Raw genomic sequence first — 16,949 nt, forward strand, 5'->3', positions numbered from 1 at the left:
CCCTAAGACACCAGATAGGATGGCATCAAGAGCCTTGGCAGAAGGGTTTACTTTGTCATGGAAGGCGTGTCCTTCATCCTCTGCCTTTGGTAGAAAGAATTCTTTTCTTCAGTCTTGGTTTATTAGAACTAGAAGACCTTCTTAAAACTTGCAGGAGTGTAGGATAAATAGAAATAAGTATTCCTCTATAAAGTAAACCAAGCTGATTTTTAAAGAGACCATGAAAGGATTAACCCTGTTAAGGCAGATGCCCTTCTTGTCCTTTGGGGCTGGAGGAAAGGACTTTTAAAAATTCTGTTCTGGTTTATTAGAACTCAAAGGCCTCCTTAAAACTCAAAAAGGCTGAGTGCAGCTCAAATAGAAGTAAGTGTTCTTTATAAAGTAAACTTAGGAGACTCCTTGTCCGGAGAGGTGGTGTAGACTGTGCTGTTGCTTTTTGGTCTGGAGGAATGTGTGGTTGGTATACTGTATGGGGCTCTCAAGAGCTCTCCACTGCTTTTGCTTTGGAAGTGTTCTCCTAAGCTTTTGAAGCTGACAGCTTTGCCTAATCACATCATGTTCCTTGGTTTACTAGTCAAAGGAAATACTGAGCTCAATGGACTATAGCCTTACCCAATGTGGAAATTCTTTAATTGACAAATGAGACAGCAGAGAAATCTTAATGCCTTTCTTTCTCTGCTCAGTCTGGATTTCTCCTTTCCATACGTCCATTCACTGGAAGAATACATGACCCCCTCTGGAAATGGGTGGATCAAAGGCAAGGAGTGGCCTGACATGCAAACAAGGGGGAGGACACACCCACCCACCCACCCACACCCACACACACACCCACACCCACACACCCCCCACACACACACACAGACTCCCAACTGGGATTTTGTGTTGATTTTGGGGGGGGGGGTCTATTTTGGTGAAGAGTTGTTTAAATAATTTGAATTGTCAATTTCATGTATGTATTTATTGTCCACTTAAAATGACAGAGACAGAATTAAGTCATCAGCCATCTAAGAAATTGACCTGGTATGCCCAAGCGAAGCCCTCGATGCATCTCTTAGATAACAAGAAGACCCTCAGAGAAGATCTGGTTCCACAGCTAACAAACTAATAATGGGAAATGAGAAATGGGGACCCTCCATTGAAGTTAAGCATGATTTTTTTAAATCAGGAAAAAGTCAATTTCAACAGATCCAACTGGCAGAAAACACACGAACCTCATTGGTGCCTCATTTTAATGACTCAAGTGTCAATGAATGAAAAGCACATGGATTACATCCTCCTCCAAATAACCAGATTGAGGAATGAAGAGGAATAAGTGCAAAATCAAGTTGGGAAATTACTGAGCCCCATATGACTAAAAAGTATTCCAAGTAGCTAAAAAAAACGCTCGCTACCCTGGATTCTAACAACAACCCAAGGGCAGGATGTGCCCATCCCAGACCCATCGGCTGCTGCTATTTGTAGTCTCTGTATCTGCCAGGACAGAGGACAGAGAAGGTCTGTTTTCAAATGCTACAAGCTTAATTCAAGGATGTAGATTTAGCTCAAATGACTCCTTGCATTCCATCTTTTCTCAGTGTTTGACAAAACAAAAGGGAATGGCCTTGGATGGTTCACATTGGGCAAGTTTCCTTCTCTGTAAAATTGATATGATAATGGCACCTATTTCCCAAGGTCGTTGAGAGGATCGAATGAGATAACATTTGTAAAGTGATTTCTACATAAACCTATATTCTCAGGCCTATATGAAGGTTATTATTATCATTACTTTGACAGATCTGTGACCACAATGATGTGGGATCCATAGCTCACAACATACCCACAGCTGCTCAACCTCTGTGACTCCTGCTATACCCTCCCCCAAATCCTTCACAAAGGGCCACCCCAAGTGTGTGAGTAGGGGAGGGGGCCTTCTTCCAGGGCTCCCAACATTACATGGGCATCAGGCCCCTGGTACCCCTGGAGTTGTTGGTAGATGATCAGCTTCCTTCCTTTTTTCATCTGTGCCTCCTTGACCAATGATCTCAATCAGTCACTGGTCCATTACAGTCTTGGTGTGATATAGGATATTCGAGCTCAGTCCCATGGGAGGGGAGTGAAAAATGGTCCCAGGAGAAGGGCATGCTGGCAATGGGATCCTGGTGATGGCAGCTCCTCCTCAAGATTGCCCAGATTGGCAGAAGACCCAGAGGGTCTGTTGGGGTTCAGGGAAAGTGGTTGTTGTGTGGTGTAAGCCATTCCCCTGGATATCAATGTCTAGAGCAAAGTCCCATCTGATCCTGTTGCTTGTGACAAATTTTGGTATTATTTTATTTTTCTATCTCTGTTATCTCCTGCTCACAAAAAGATATACCTTTGGTGCGCACACATGTTGTACTTCTAGTAAAAGGGCAATCATTCTCTAAATCCCAAAGATATAGCCAAGAATACCTCTTTGCACTTAATGCTTCTGAAGAGAAGTTTTGTGTTTGGACATATTTTGGTTTCAGTTTATGAGAGATTTCAACCATTTACTCTGGAAACTTAAAATTCAGCTTTATTTTGAGATGACTTAAGATCATAAACATACTCATTTTGGTCTGCTTGGGGCAATTGGGATCAGAGAATGGGAAGGGTGGATTGCCATGAGGGCTCCCTCTGTTATAGGTCCTCAACTCATCCAGCTGAAGCCCAAATTCCAGGCGGCCAGAGGTTCATGGCCTTCATTCTTCATTTCTCCCGGGAATGCAAGAGGTGCACATTGGCTGTGGTAGATTCTGACAGCCTGAAGTATGTTAAGAATTGGAGGGAATCCATCATTATGTTAATTATGCCTGTGACCTCCAAACTGTCTCACTAAATAGCTCTAAAAGCAAAGTATTTTTGGTGTGCACCCCAACATGTGTGCACTTATTTACAAACTGTATCCATGTTCTTCTGCACTAATAATTACATACATTATAAAATTATAAAAAGATATCTTAGGATGATAGAAAGATGAAATAGTATTGAATTTTAAGAGAGCAGTGGAGTTTATGGAGTAAGGCCCATTCATTTGACAGTTGAGTGGTGGATGGATAGAATGGGGGGTGATGAGGCAGGTAGGAGGTGATGAGGGTCTTGCGCCAGAGGAAGGCAGTGTGAGTGAGACATGCTATGAGGGTAGAAATGTCAAGATCTGACAGCTGATGGGAGGGGGGGTGAGCTCCAGTGAGGAGCCAAAGATAACGCTATGCTGTGAACCTGGACAATGCACAGGATGATGGAAATTTCAATAGAATTAGGAAGGTGCAGAGGAGGGAAGTTTGGGGACAAGAATGATCTGACCAAGACTCATTCCTAGTTGTTCATTCTGTGCTAATTTTTCCCCCCAAAAGCATAATTTTTGTTATGTAAAAATGACTGATTGTGTCCAGTGCTCTAGAACACAGATCCTGCTGCTTCCACAAGACTCTGGGTGTGGGGACACTGGGGGGCTGGAGGGCAGTGGAGCTCAGTATACCATCAAAGCTGCAGGCGCCCATGCCCTGGCCAACCTGGTCACCCGCGGGAGGGGAATCATTAAGGACATGCCATGAATGTGTAGGATACAAGCCTAGAAGTGACTTGGGGGGGAGAGGGAGACGGGCAATGTCACTCACTTGACCACTCTCCCACTGGTTCGCCAAATGCCCATCACTTTAGACACTACCGCAACAGGCACAGATCGCAATCTGTTGGCTGGCTTTCTGGGTCTGACGTTTGTGAAGTGGTCCGTGCATCCAGCCAGATGATACAGCCCCAGTGAGGGGCCCAGGTCTTATCCCCATCATGTGTACAGGACTCAAGTTTCATTTCTGAGATTTAAAATCAATCATTCCACCAGCAAGTATGCATTCAGAGCATCCTACATGCCAGGCACCCTGCTAGAAGTTCAGGGATTGTTGTGCATCATCCTTTGTTCCAAAGAGGACTAATGACATCACAGGTAATGGGTTGACTTGGGCAGAAATTGGCAGAGTTGAACAAAGCTGTCAGCATCACTCTCTCTTCTAGTCATGGAAGTCCGATGGCAAGACAAAAGTCAAAACTCTCAGGATACAGCAGATGACCTTGGCATCTTCTGTGTGGTCTTCAAGCCTTTGGGCCTCTTTCATTTTTTAATATTTAACAATATTTTTGAATACTGTTATATTTGTAATATATTTGAATATACATATATATGAATATATACATAAAGCCATCCAACAGATTGCGATCTGTGCCTGCTGCGATAGAGTCTGAAGTGATGGGCATTTGGTGAACCAGTGGGAGAGAGGTCAAGTGGGTGACATTGCCCTTCTCCCTCTCCCCCCAAGTCAGTTCTAGGCTTGTGTGCTACACATTCATGGCACATCCTTAATGATTCCGCTCCCGCAGGTGACCAGGTTGGCCAGGGCATGGGCACCTGCAGCTTTGATGGTATCCTGGTCTCCACTGCCCTCCAGCCCCCCAGTGTCCCCACACCCAGCTTCTTGATCATCTTGTGGAAGCAGCAGTATCTGTGTTTTAGAGCACTGGACACAGTAAGTCATTTTACATAACAAAAATTACTCTTTAATGGGAAAATATATTGAATAGTGTTCATATAAATAAACAATATTTTTTCATTGTCTCCTATGCTCACCTTTGCATTAATAGCATTGGGTATTAAAATGTATGAGAATTTAATTTGGAGGATTTTAAGTTCTTTCAATTCAATTCATCTAGCATTAAATATCTTGTATTTTCTGTGAGATGCAGCATGGTAAAGTGCATAGAACTGTCCAAACACACCTAGGTTCAAATCCTACCACAGACAATTATTAGCTGAGTAGCCCTGGGCAAATCATTTCTTCTTTCTAGGCCTTGGTTTCCTTATCTGTGAAATGAGTGGGTGGGATTCCGTTGAAGCCCAAAGTCTATGACTCCATTTTTCAAAGTAGATCTTGGTGCTGAAGACCCAAGACCACATGGAAAGTTGCCATCAAAACCAGGGCTATCCAGAGACTGACCACATTGTCCCTCTAGAGCCCACTATTTGAATAAAAGGAACACACACAAAATCCACCCCTCTCTAAACTTCATTAACTGTAAATATTAAACACTGACTGGAGACCAAAAGTACAGTTCTAGGTCTAGATGGAAGGAATTTTCAAGTTATTCCGGGGTCATCAATCAGGCATCCCAACAGCAGCACAAACATGTTTCTACAAGCCATAAACTTTGGTCAGGATGAAGCAGACACAATTCTTCCCTGGGGGTATAAAGACTTAAAATGTTACAAAATCTTGTATACAGAAAAGAGAATCTATAAATAAAAGACTTCTCACACTCAGAGGGGCAGAGCTGTGTCCAGAAAAATGCCATCTCCAAAGCATCTGTGACTTTTTGGTGGAGTCTGGGCGTGGGAGTGAGGACATTGGTTTGTGTGGTGTGTGTTCGCTAATGAAAAAGCTTTGTCATGGTGATCATTTCAGATTCGTCTAAGAAGTCCAAAGTTGCACAATCTCAACTAAGAAAAAAATCACCAAATTCCTTTAAAGTTTCCAAGCTCCTCCCAGGAAGAGAGGCCCAACTGTTTAATGCCAACGTGATTGAATGAGTCTAAAACATGGACCACCACCTCCTCAGATGAACTGGAAGTGAAGGCTTCCACAGCTCAGAGGGGTCAGTGACTTGGCCAGGGCCACACTACCAGCAAGTAGCAGAGGTAGAGTTCAAATTCAGCCCCTTTGGCTTCCAATCCAAGGCTCCTTCTGCCAGGCCACAAATAGGCTTCCTTCCCCAGTGGGAAATCTGGGACACAGTGACATAAAGAAGCATGGTGCTATCCAATAGACATGCTGTAAAAATGAAAAAGTCTCTTGCTGGAACTGAGAGACAAAAACAAAGGAGGTAAGTGCGCAGGTGCCTTTTGCCTCTGCTTTCTGAGTTTCTGCTGGTGTGAGAGTCTCTGACTAAGCAGATGGCCTGCCCTCGTTTGACTGCGGGGCCTCGGCAGGAACCTCAGAGAGCCCTGATTTCTGTGTGTGGTGCAGGAGAGTTTGGACAAAGAGTAGCAGAGAAGAGAACAGATACCAAGCGTGTCCCCAGACACGCAGTAGGGGGGCTTCCAGACCCTGGACCACTGGAGGGTTTTCTCAGTCTAGAGGCCTCAGGGCTCCAACTCATATAGAGTTGTAGAAAAAAGAACCAGGTGGCACCAAGCAGACGCTGCCTTGCCATAACCTAAGGGCCAAAGGACAGTTGGGACCAGGGGAATGAGTGTGTTGTCTAATTACTCACCAAGGACTGAAGAAAGAGAGGAAAATGTAGGAAACAATCTAAGTGTGCCAAGCCAGCAGGAAGGCAGGAGGGGCAGCAATGCCCCTGGGTTTGTTACCCTGGGCATCTATGCATCCTCAGGGGCTAGTCAAGCGTTCCATTGGCTCACACGACGGTTTCTTTAGATTTGAAGGGCAGGATGGCATCCAGGAAGGACAACGGCCTCAGTCGCTAGCAATGACCATTGTCACTGACATAGAAATGTCAAGCATGCTACAAACATGATCTCGATGGGGTTTCCCAACAACTCTAGAAGGGCAGTATGACAGTGTTCCCACCTGTAGAGGAAGAAACTGAGTCTCAGAAAGATTTAGCGACCTTCCCTGGGTCACGCGTGGCTCATGTGTCCAAGGTGGGCTGTGAGCTCCGACCTTGCTGGTTTTGTCTTTTTGGTTCTATATTCTATGTACTCCGGACTTCCTCTGGCTAGCTGTGGGAGGCTGCGACAGTCCCTTCTCCCTCCTAGATCTCATTTTCTTTCTCTGTGAAACGAGAGAACTCAGTCTAAGGTAGCTGGGTCAGCAGAGTGCTGGGCTTGGTGTCAGGGGAGTCCAAATCCTGCCGCAGACACTTGCTAACTCTACAATGGGATCAAGTGATTTAATGTCTCTCAGCCTCAGTTTCCTCACCTGTAAAAAAGAGGTGGCTGGACTCTTCCACTTCTGGGTGTATGGTCTTAGGAGAAACCGTCACTTGCCTCAGAGCTCTATTGTACAACGATTCATATGCATGGTCAGAACATTCCTTCCCGGGAAAAATCAAAAGCTTTCATTTCACGGGGCGCTGGAGAATTCAGCCCTACGTGAATCGAAGTAATAGAAACAGCAACATAGTAATAGAAAACCGAATAATAATAGTAATAGAAAATCAAAGTAATAGAAACAGTGTGGTTGAAATTCCAGCCTATGCGGAAGCCTTTCAAGTGGGCTGGGGGATTTCGCACCATGTCATAATATAATAATGATGTTTTCCATTTTTGTCCAGGGCAGGTTCTCTCAATCTCTGAGGGGTATTATGGTCAGAAAAATGACTCCGCAAATGCCCCCTCCGACTCCACCTCGGAACTTCCTGTCTGACTCATTCAGTGTCCAATGATTGGATTGGTCAGCGCCAAGCAGTGGCGACCTCCCTCTGGCTGAAACGAGGAAAAAAGAATCCATTTGCCCTATGGGCTGGATTGCAAAACACCCTGCCAAATTCCATTACTCATTTCTTTACCAAGAGAGAGGGTAGGAGATTTGAACATAACCTCTCCCCTAGAGCAGGACTCCATCCCCTCCACACCAGATACTTAATGCAATAACCCCCAGGTTGACCTGCTTCTTCTGGTCTCTCCGCTCCCTGATCCATCCCCCTGAACCTGCCAAGCTGGCATATCTAAAACCTAGGCCTGATGGTGTCTCTCCTCTATCTAGAGATCTTCACTGATTCTCTCTTGCCTCAGTGATAAAATGCAAAACCCTCAGCCCTCCACCATTTATCTCCTATCTACCTCGTGTACCCCAGGTCACTCACTTTCCATTCCAGACAAACTGGATTGCCAACACTTCCCTGTACGTGACATTTCATCTCTGGCCTCTGTCTGCTCTTCGGCATGTCTGGAATGTCTTGTCTCCTCACCTTGACCTTTTAGAATCAGTCCTTGGCCTCCCGCAAAGCTGAGCTCACCTGCCTTCTCTGCCGCACTGCACCGCCTTTCTCCTCTCCCCCTCCCTCCTTCTTCAGCTGGACGCATATAGTCTGCACGGATTTACCTGACTCCCAGCTGTGTTCTCCCCCAGCACCCTCTAGAATGGAAACTTCTTGGAGACAGGAGTGTTTCCCCGTGCTTTTTGTCTCCTCAGTGCCTGGCATTCCAACATGTGCTGGATTGAACTGTCCTTGAAGAGAACAGAAAGGGATTGAGAAGGGAAGTGCAGGCTGAAATCTATAATGAAAGACCCTTCCAGTGTTGCATCCTGATTCTGGAGTAAATTGAAAGGAGACATTTGAATAAAGGAACTTTTCAACCTGTGATCACAGGCCAAGCTCAATGTTAAAATCCTCCTAGACCACAGAATAATTCTCTGGCCAGGGTCTAATGGAACTTAAACTCTTAAAGAAAGCACATTGTTATCCCCTGGAGAACAGGGTCATCCATCCTCCATGATGACATTCTACAGAGAATAATTCCAACTGTGTTGGCAGACAATTTTAATGAAATGACTTCAAAGCACAGCTGTCAATAGGGTTGAAACTCCAGGTAGGGTTTCCGTGAACCATCACAAAGGCATTAAGACCTCGAAGGCAGACTCAACAGGCAGATTTCATGCTCTAATGGAAGGACCCAAGATTAATGTCAAGAGAGTCCAATGGAAACTACACTTTCTGAGCTTCTCATCAAGTTCTCAACTGCTAGGCAGCTGTGTGATACAATGGCCAGAGCTCGGGGCTGCCTTATTCTCCTCCACCACACCATAGGGATTACAACAGCCCCACCTCCCAGGATTGTTGTGAAGACCAAATGAGATCCTTTGTAAAGTGCTTCACACAGAGCCTGTGGGTATACAGTAGGCACTGTATAAATGTTTATTCCTTCTTTTCTTCCTACTCAGTCATGGGATCAAATGGTCATAGACCTGAGAGCTCATTCAGTCCAGCCTGTCCATCTTACTAATGGGATTAAGAGAATCACCGTGGAGAAGGAACTCAGGTTAAGCCTGGGCTCTCTGACTCCATGCCCAATGACCTTTCCAGTATATTGCCTTTTCTCACTCCTCGTCCTTCTTAATCTCCCCCCTTCCCCGCAAGTGTTTTTGGACATGATTTGTACACTTCCTCCTCCTTCTCAGGGAGACTCTCCTCCTCTGGGTTCTGGTTTGGTTCTCATCCCGCCTCTCTGGTCACTCCTCCTTAGCCTTCTCCAAGGCTCAGAGTGAGAGGTTGGCCTGACCCAACGGCTTTCCTGAAGGCCCTCATAGTGACCACTTCCTCCCTTCTATGAACTTAGCTGTGTTCTTGTACCTTAGAGAGTCAACATGATATGGTAGACTACATACAGCCCGTTGAGTGTTCATAGGATCTTGGAATTATGGAGCCTGAGTCTGAATGGAGGCTTTACCACGTACCACCTGGAGACCTTTGACAAGTCCTTAAATGTCTCTGTGCCTCAGTTTCCTTATCTGTATAATGAAGAGATTGGACTCCGTGGTGTCGGAGGTCCCTGCTAGCTCTAGGGCAATAGTCCTATAATCAATCAATCAATCAATCAACATTTATAAGTCTCTCCTAGATGCCAAGCACTGTGCTGAGAATACAAACAGAGCAAAAGGCAGTCCTGTCCTCAAGGAGCTCCCAATCTACCAACTGTTTTGCATTTTGTCTTTGTGTTCTAAGTGTCTTGTCTATAATATGCATGCGCTTCAAACCTTGGTTCAAACAGCACCTAGAGAAATCATGGAAGGTCACAAGGTGTTCGTGCCAGAGCCCAGATTTGAACTTGGGGCCTTTGCTTGTGCATTCTGAGCTCTGGGACTATGCCCAGTGCCTTCCTGTAGAGTCTTTAAAGATTTCTCTTAATAGGAACGCAGTGCGAAAGCCAGCTGGTTAAGTTCACCTGGGCACAGCAGCTCTCAGAGATGTCTGCTAAGTCACAGAGGGGACTGTGATCTACGTGAGCAAAGGGACTGTCAACTGGACAGATCCTTGGAGTCCCAAAGAATTGAGCTCTAAGGAGAGTATCTTGATGCTGGCCTGGTCCCAAAGAATGTGCCTACTCAAGACTTCGAGCAGAATTCAAACTCTAAAAAATTATTGCACTGTTAAAGGATGGGTTGAATAGTCTATGGCCAGAAAAAAAAGAACACATTTAAAAGAAAACCTTCTAATAAAAATAACAAGTCAATAAATATTTCAAAGATTTAGATTGTCATCCCCTCCCCCCTCCCATTCATCAGCTGTGCGAAGAAATGAGAACATTTTTCCAGTTCCAGGAAAGTGCTCCTCACCCTCACGCCCACCCTCTGTACCCTAGAGGAAGGTCTGCAGAGGAAAGATATGGCCCTCAAATGTGTCCACTGAAGATCACATCTCTCTGAGATTCACCTACAGATGATGATATCGATGGTGATCATTAATGATATGTTATAATGACTTGAGGTAGCCAGGTGGGGCTGTGGACAGAGTACTGGGCCTGGGTCAGGAGGGCTCGTCTTGCTGTGTAATGTAGGACAAGTCCTCAACCTCTCTGGATCTCACCCGCAAAATGGCACCCACCCTGCAGGATTGTTAAGAGGATCAAAAGAGGCAAGGCTTGCAAAGGTCTTTGACCACCTTTAGCATCTCTATAAATGCTATTAATAATAACAATAACAAAGATTACTTTAGAATGATTTCAATACCTCTGGGATCTGTGAGTTAGTCTGTATCGATAAGCACAGAGGATGATGCAAAAAAACTGAGCCTGGATCCCTCTGGTCTTTCCTTTCAGGCTGGGCTGGCCCCAGGCTGGCCACATGCCTGGAGACCGCACCTGGAACCACTCTTGCCCAGCTCTGGTCCTGACCATCTTCCTGGGCCAGTATTGTTAAATTCTGCTTTAGCAGGAAGGTGAGGCTAGTCTTACATGCCATCAGTTCAAAGCACAGTCCTTCTTATTTTTTCCCCAACAGAATTCATAGTCCTTGAGAGTAGTAGGCACATAGTGGAGAATTTAAGTAATGCTTGTTGATTAACTGATTCAAAAATTGATACAGATTTTAAAAAATCACCACTCAGACATCAAATTGGTGACAGGCCTCTGTGAACGGAGCTAAACTAGTCCTAAACAGTGTCACACTATACAGACCTCTATTAATTAGCATTTAATAATAATGATCATTAAAATTGTGCTAATTAAATAAGTCAGAGTAACTAGGAGCGCCAGTCTCCTTATAGTTTCACCTTGTCCGACACCATGGAGTAGAATAGACCGCCCCATGGACCCGGAGTTAGGAGAGGTCTGGGTTTCAATCCGGCCTCTGACATTTAACCTCTTGTTTGATCACAAACAAGGTCCTAAACAATCCTCTTTTGAAGCCTCAGTTTCCTCATCGGCAAAATGGGGATGGCAATGCCTTCAGCATCTGCCTCATTATGTTTTGGAGAAGAATCAAATGAGATGGTGTTTGGAAAGTGTTGTGTCAACCACAAAAGTTTGTATAAATGGCAGCTCTCATTATCACCTTGATTATACTTAAGTATTCACACATCTTTTGCTTTTTGGAGGGGGGAAGGCAGGGCAATTGGGGTTAAGTGACTTGTGTTAAGTGTCTGAGGTCGGATTTGAACTCAGGTCCTCCTGACTCCAGGGCCAGTGCTCTATTCACTACACCACCTACCCACCCCTTCACACATCTTTTAACTTGGATCAAAATCAACTCTCCAATATATTTACATACAAAGTGCACAAAACTGGCTTGTCACAATCTAACTTTGGTGATGAGAATATTTTTGGGGGGGAGAGGGAACCACAATCAAAGGGGTAAGAAATAGACACCTATGGATGATGTAGAAATAGATCTAGGCCTCAAGCCGTTACAGATTCCCCAGGGCTTGGTGCGTCACCCAGACCTGGAATTTGCCCAGTACTTGACTCCAAAGCAGAGAAGAGCACTGTTGGAAAAACACTGCCTGGACTAGGCCGAACTCAGTCCAAGTCCTTTTTGCATGTGGTCCCTTTCCTAGAGGTCTGATCTGAGCCGCGAACTTCACCATGGGCCTGACCCATCTCACAGAAGGACCAATGTCTAAGGAGCAGATTCCTGAAACAACTATAAATTTCATTCTCGGGTCAAGAAGAATTTCAGTTCAGAGTAGCTGGTACTTTTTGGGCCAAGTACAGATACCTAATTTCTACCTTTATGTATCCTTCCATGAAACTATGTAAGCAAACAAAGCAATTATTATTATTACAAAGGAATGTATTAGACCTCGCCAATGCTTTGAAGCCAGTAGCTCAGATGAAGTCAGTGGACATGTTCTCATGCCTTTGGCCTAAAATCATGTGGGATTATCCATTGGTCTGTTTAGGGTTCCCATTTAGGGGGAATGTATTAGAGACTAAAAAACAGATTGGGCTTGGGAAGACCCCAAATCACCTACCACAATACAAAAAAAGGGAAGGATCTGTGACTTTTTAGGACAGGGAACTCCCAGTACAGAACCTAACTCTGCCAATGTCCGTGGCAGCCTGCCTTTGACTTAAAGGGTAAATCCTAGAAAGTGACCCAAGTGTCAAGGTTAAGTAACTTGCGGCAGGTCCCACGGCCAGTAGGTGCTGAGGTCAGTCCTCCCTGGTCTGCTGCTTCTCCCACCTACTACAATGTCCTTCCAAGCAGAATTTCAAGCCCCATCTTTGATTACAGAGTCACAAAGTAACCATGAGAGTCAGCAGGGGCTCTAGGCATCACAAACTCAAATCCTCTCATTAGGAGAATAAGAATTCCCCCCTGATTTACTTTCTTCATCCTTGAAAGGACCAGGAGAATGCCAGCAACCTTGGTTTTCCTTCATCAGTTCTGCTCTGCAGAGACCACAAGGCTGGATTCCGCTGGATTTTCATTGCAATGCATCCCCCCTTCTGCAGCTGGGGGCTCAGAGCCCCCTTCCTGGGCCAGTCATTTCTGTCCATAGAATGACTATGCTGAGAAACCACAGAGTTAATCAGACTCAAAATGCCCTGAATCCTTTCTTAAAAAAAGAGAAAAAAGAAAAAAAAACAAAGGGGCTGCATTTGCTGCTCTGGAGTTTTCCATCTTCACATCAAAGCACTCCTGCTGTCAGTGAGTTCTTCAAGCCTCGGCCCTTGTGTTTGATTTCCATTTAAAGACTCCTCTGGGCCTGCTGCTCCCAGGAGGCCTGCCAGCTTGCCAAGAGAGGCCGCTCTCATGGAGAACTCACCCTGTGGATACTTCGGGGAAAAGGAAAGAGAATTGACCTTTGGCATCTGCAAAAGAGTGGAGATTTCCAGAGCCCCGAGAAACCAGAGGTAGGAGGGATGCCAGCTCCATACCCATCTTCGAGCACTATCTTTACTCGTAGATTTGATTGTGTAACTCTTCCACTCCAGAGCATTCAGTGGCTCCCTCTGGTCTGCAGAGACAAAGGAAAATTCCTTGGCCCGGCATTCAAGGCCTCCAGGCTTATTCCTAGGTCACATAGTCTACATGATTTCCACAGGTCATCTCTCTCCTTGTTAGCTGTGAGCTCCTTGGGGACAGGGATTATGTTTTTGACTTTCTTCTTACTCCCAGGGCTCATCACAGTGCCTGGAACATCACAGACACTTAAGAAATGTGCACTGACTGACTCTCGTGTATGTAAAGCCTTTTGCAGACCAGATACCTCCAGGGCCCTCCCAGCCTTCTCCAGACAGCAGAGCTCCCTCCCACCCCATCCCCATCTCTCTGGCTGTCCACTTGTCATCTGTGGCTCTTGCCCCAGTGATGCGGTGATGCAGCCCTTCCCTCCTGGGCCTTGGGGTTTCCCTCTAGTGCAGCTGCTCTCAGACCTCCCCCCATCCTCACTGCCCTGAGGGAAGGGTCATCCTCCGTTGCTCTGGGACTGTCTCTTCCCCATCTCCCTACCCTAGAGCACCAATGGTAAAAGGATGACTTGTGTTTCCATGGGGATTTTGGGCTTATCTCCAAAAGGCAATCCAGCCTGCCCATCTGCCTTGGGGTCCAACACGGCCTCCCCTGTACCATCATGACAGACAAGTTGTAGAGGGAGTCCAGTCAGGTGTGGGACGACATCGGGGCTGGACAACAAACATTCTTCATCTTTTTTAATTTTTCCTCTAGTCAACCCCAATTCCTAAATGGGATGCCATTTTACAGATGTGGAAACTGAGGCTTAGGGAGAGTAAATCAAGTTCTGTTTTAGGTGCATTACCATAAGTTTACTCTCCTGGAAGAGGGGCCGATGGACCAGAATACCCTTTCTTGGCTGGTCCACAATTCTGTGGCCAAACACCAGATGCATGGGATGTTCTTCTAATGATGCTTCAGTGGTTGTGGATTCTGCCTGAAAACCCTCATCAGCCCCAAGGAATCCAAAGGGCTCCTACCACTGATTTAAGACCTCAGAGCCTTAATGGATTAATACGAGCAACAGGTGAGAAAGAGATGTTTGTATCATCATACAGAAAAGCAAATTATAGTGGCCCAAGGCTAATTGCTGATTAGCTGGAAACATGGGTGTCTATTTTCAGCATTTAGAGGAGATAGCAATGGACAGCACATTTCTAATTATCCGTATGGTTCTTCTTACAGTAATTGGGGTTGCATGTGTCTCCTCCCCGCCTTAAGTCTCTCTGTCTCTGTCTTTGTCTCTCTGTTTCTGCCTCTATCTCTCTTTCTCTATCTCTCTGTCTCTCCTGTGCATCTGTCTATCTCTGACTTTCTCTATCTCTCTGTCTCTCCTGTAGATCTCTCTATCTCTGTCTTTCTCTATCTCTCTGTCTCTGTCTCTCCTGTGCATCTCTCTATCTCTGTCTCTCTCTCTCTGTCTCTCTCTCCACTCCCAACCCTCACCCCCAATGTTTAGTGTCTTTCCAAGTTTTCTTCTTTGCATTATTCAGGATTTGTTTTATAGAAAAGGTCATTGCATTAAGATAAGATTCATGTCCCCGCTTGAAGTCCTGGTGCAGACTAGACCACAGGAGCGTGTGCATCCCCTGGTGATGGGGGGGCGGGCAAAGCAATAGCAACAAGAGAAGGGACAAAATTATGGTGCTGCAGATGTGGGTCCTTAGTTGGTGCCTGCTCCCTAGAAGGTGAGAGGAGGCAGAGTAGGCCATAATATTGTTCTCATTCATCTCAAAGCAAAGATGTGACTTTTCAAGACTCATCTGACCATAGAAGCACTTCTGATATCCCAGGCCCCAGCGGAGGAGAGCCGATTGATGATTTTCATGGCCCAGGTCAGTGCGAACAGAACCGAGACTACAACCTTACTACTGGGATGATTGTGGACAGGTCCCTTAAGCTCCTTAGGCCATTGATTCCTTGCTTCTAAAACCAGGTATTTCCAGGTAGAGCACAGTCTCTGCATTGCCTTCCAGCTCCTAATCTCTGATACTACAGAGTGGGTCACTGTTAGAGTGAGAATGACCTGGGTTCAGGGCTTTCCTCTGGATAAGTCTCTCCTGGTTCCAGGCAACTCTTGAGGCCATAAATAGCAGGAAAAGTGCTGGTCCCCATTGGGAGAGAGAGTCTTTCACCCTGAGTGCTTCATTGGAATCCCAGGTACAGTCACATTCAGCTAGGGTCCCATGATGAGGGTGGACCAGCCCACAAGCAGGGAGCATTCTAGGCAGTGAAGATAAGCTCTGGGAGAGGTGGAGTGGAGGGTGGTCTTCCTCTGGAAGGGGAAATAAGTGGGGGCTCTCAAAGCCTGCTCCCATTGGGAAACAAAAGAGACCAAAGCAGTTAGAGGGGGCTATGTGCGTGTGTGCGTCAGGGTCGGGGAGATTGAATGGACAGCTTAGGAGGTCAGGTCCTACAAGAAAGGGCTGCACTGCCCAGGACTGTAGCTCACCCCAGGAAAAGAGGCCATGAGGTTGTGAGCCACTACACTGCCCCAACCTGCCATCACCATGGTGACCAACATCTAGTTAAAAGGGTATCATATTCCCAATACACTTACATTTGCAAGTTTTGGGTTTTTTACACTACAGATATTGCCCAATATCATTTCCCTCCAGAACCCTCCTTATTCCAGAAAAAAAGAGGTAAGAAAAATCACCTAACAGTGATCTTGGTGGACAGTGTATGCTGCCATAATTCCCATCTCTCTGAAGGAGAGCTCAGCAGTCTTCATAATTGTCTTTAATCAAACACCTTTTCGTGTTTATCAGGTCTATACTTATTTGTGTCCTTATTTTCCACTCCATTAGAATGTAAACTCCTTGAGAGTAGAGACAGTTTTATTCCTTGTCTGGGTGTCAGCAGAGCTTGCCACAGTGCTGGCCCTTCACGGACACTTGACTGACTGGTTGGCCAGAGTGTAATAGACCCTGAGAAAAAGGAGATGAAAACTTGCATTTCAACATAATTCTACTATCGGTTATACTTTGGTTAAAAACTCCTTGTTTACCACTGGACACTCCTCAGCAATAACAGGGGAGGCCCTTTCCTTGCCCAGCAGTCATTGGTTTTTCAGTCTTCCTTACCCGACAGTAATTAACTGCATTTGGCATTGGCCTCTCCATTAATAACTCTAATGCCCAGAGAATCAATCATGATTGCTTCTTTGTGTTGTCTCCCTAAGCCTGCGGCGGGATACATTGCATGCTCCTGTTTCTGCCCATTCCTCAAAGCTTTCTCCTTCAAAACACAGCATGATAGACAGGATTTACTTTCTAGGCTGATGATTTAATCTGACCTCAAAAGCCCCAGGATTAGAGTGCTTAGAAATGGATTGAAAAGCACTCACAACTTGAAGAAAATGTTTCCTTTTATTTCTGCATTTGAAGCAAAGACCTGTGGTGTGATTGGATCTGATGCCAGCCAATCATCAGGACTGGGTGGGAGGGAGTGGAAGGAAATAGGAAAAAGAGGAAGAAAAAAGAAAATGAAAGAGGAGAGTAAGAAAGGGTAAAAGGGAAGAATGGGAAAGAGGAGAAAGAG

General features: G+C 45.5%; 1 long non-coding RNA gene across 1 annotated transcript in view; it reads right to left on the reverse strand.

The window, feature by feature from the left end:
• Positions 1-4,703: 4,703 nt before the first annotated feature.
• Positions 4,704-16,949, reverse strand: part of LOC138165954 (uncharacterized) — a 33,160-nt gene continuing 20,914 nt past the window's right edge. Inside the window, exons 2-3 of the long non-coding RNA XR_011169501.1 lie at positions 8,055-8,180; positions 4,704-7,435 (exon numbers count right to left, since the gene is read on the reverse strand). This is a non-coding gene — a long non-coding RNA (uncharacterized lncRNA). The remainder of the gene's footprint in view (positions 7,436-8,054; positions 8,181-16,949) is intronic.

Source organism: Petaurus breviceps, unplaced genomic scaffold (genome assembly GCF_028583685.1).
Source record: "Petaurus breviceps papuanus isolate PSGF00001 unplaced genomic scaffold, PetGlider_PUasm1.0 218, whole genome shotgun sequence".
Classification (NCBI taxonomy): domain Eukaryota; kingdom Metazoa; phylum Chordata; class Mammalia; order Diprotodontia; family Petauridae; genus Petaurus; species Petaurus breviceps.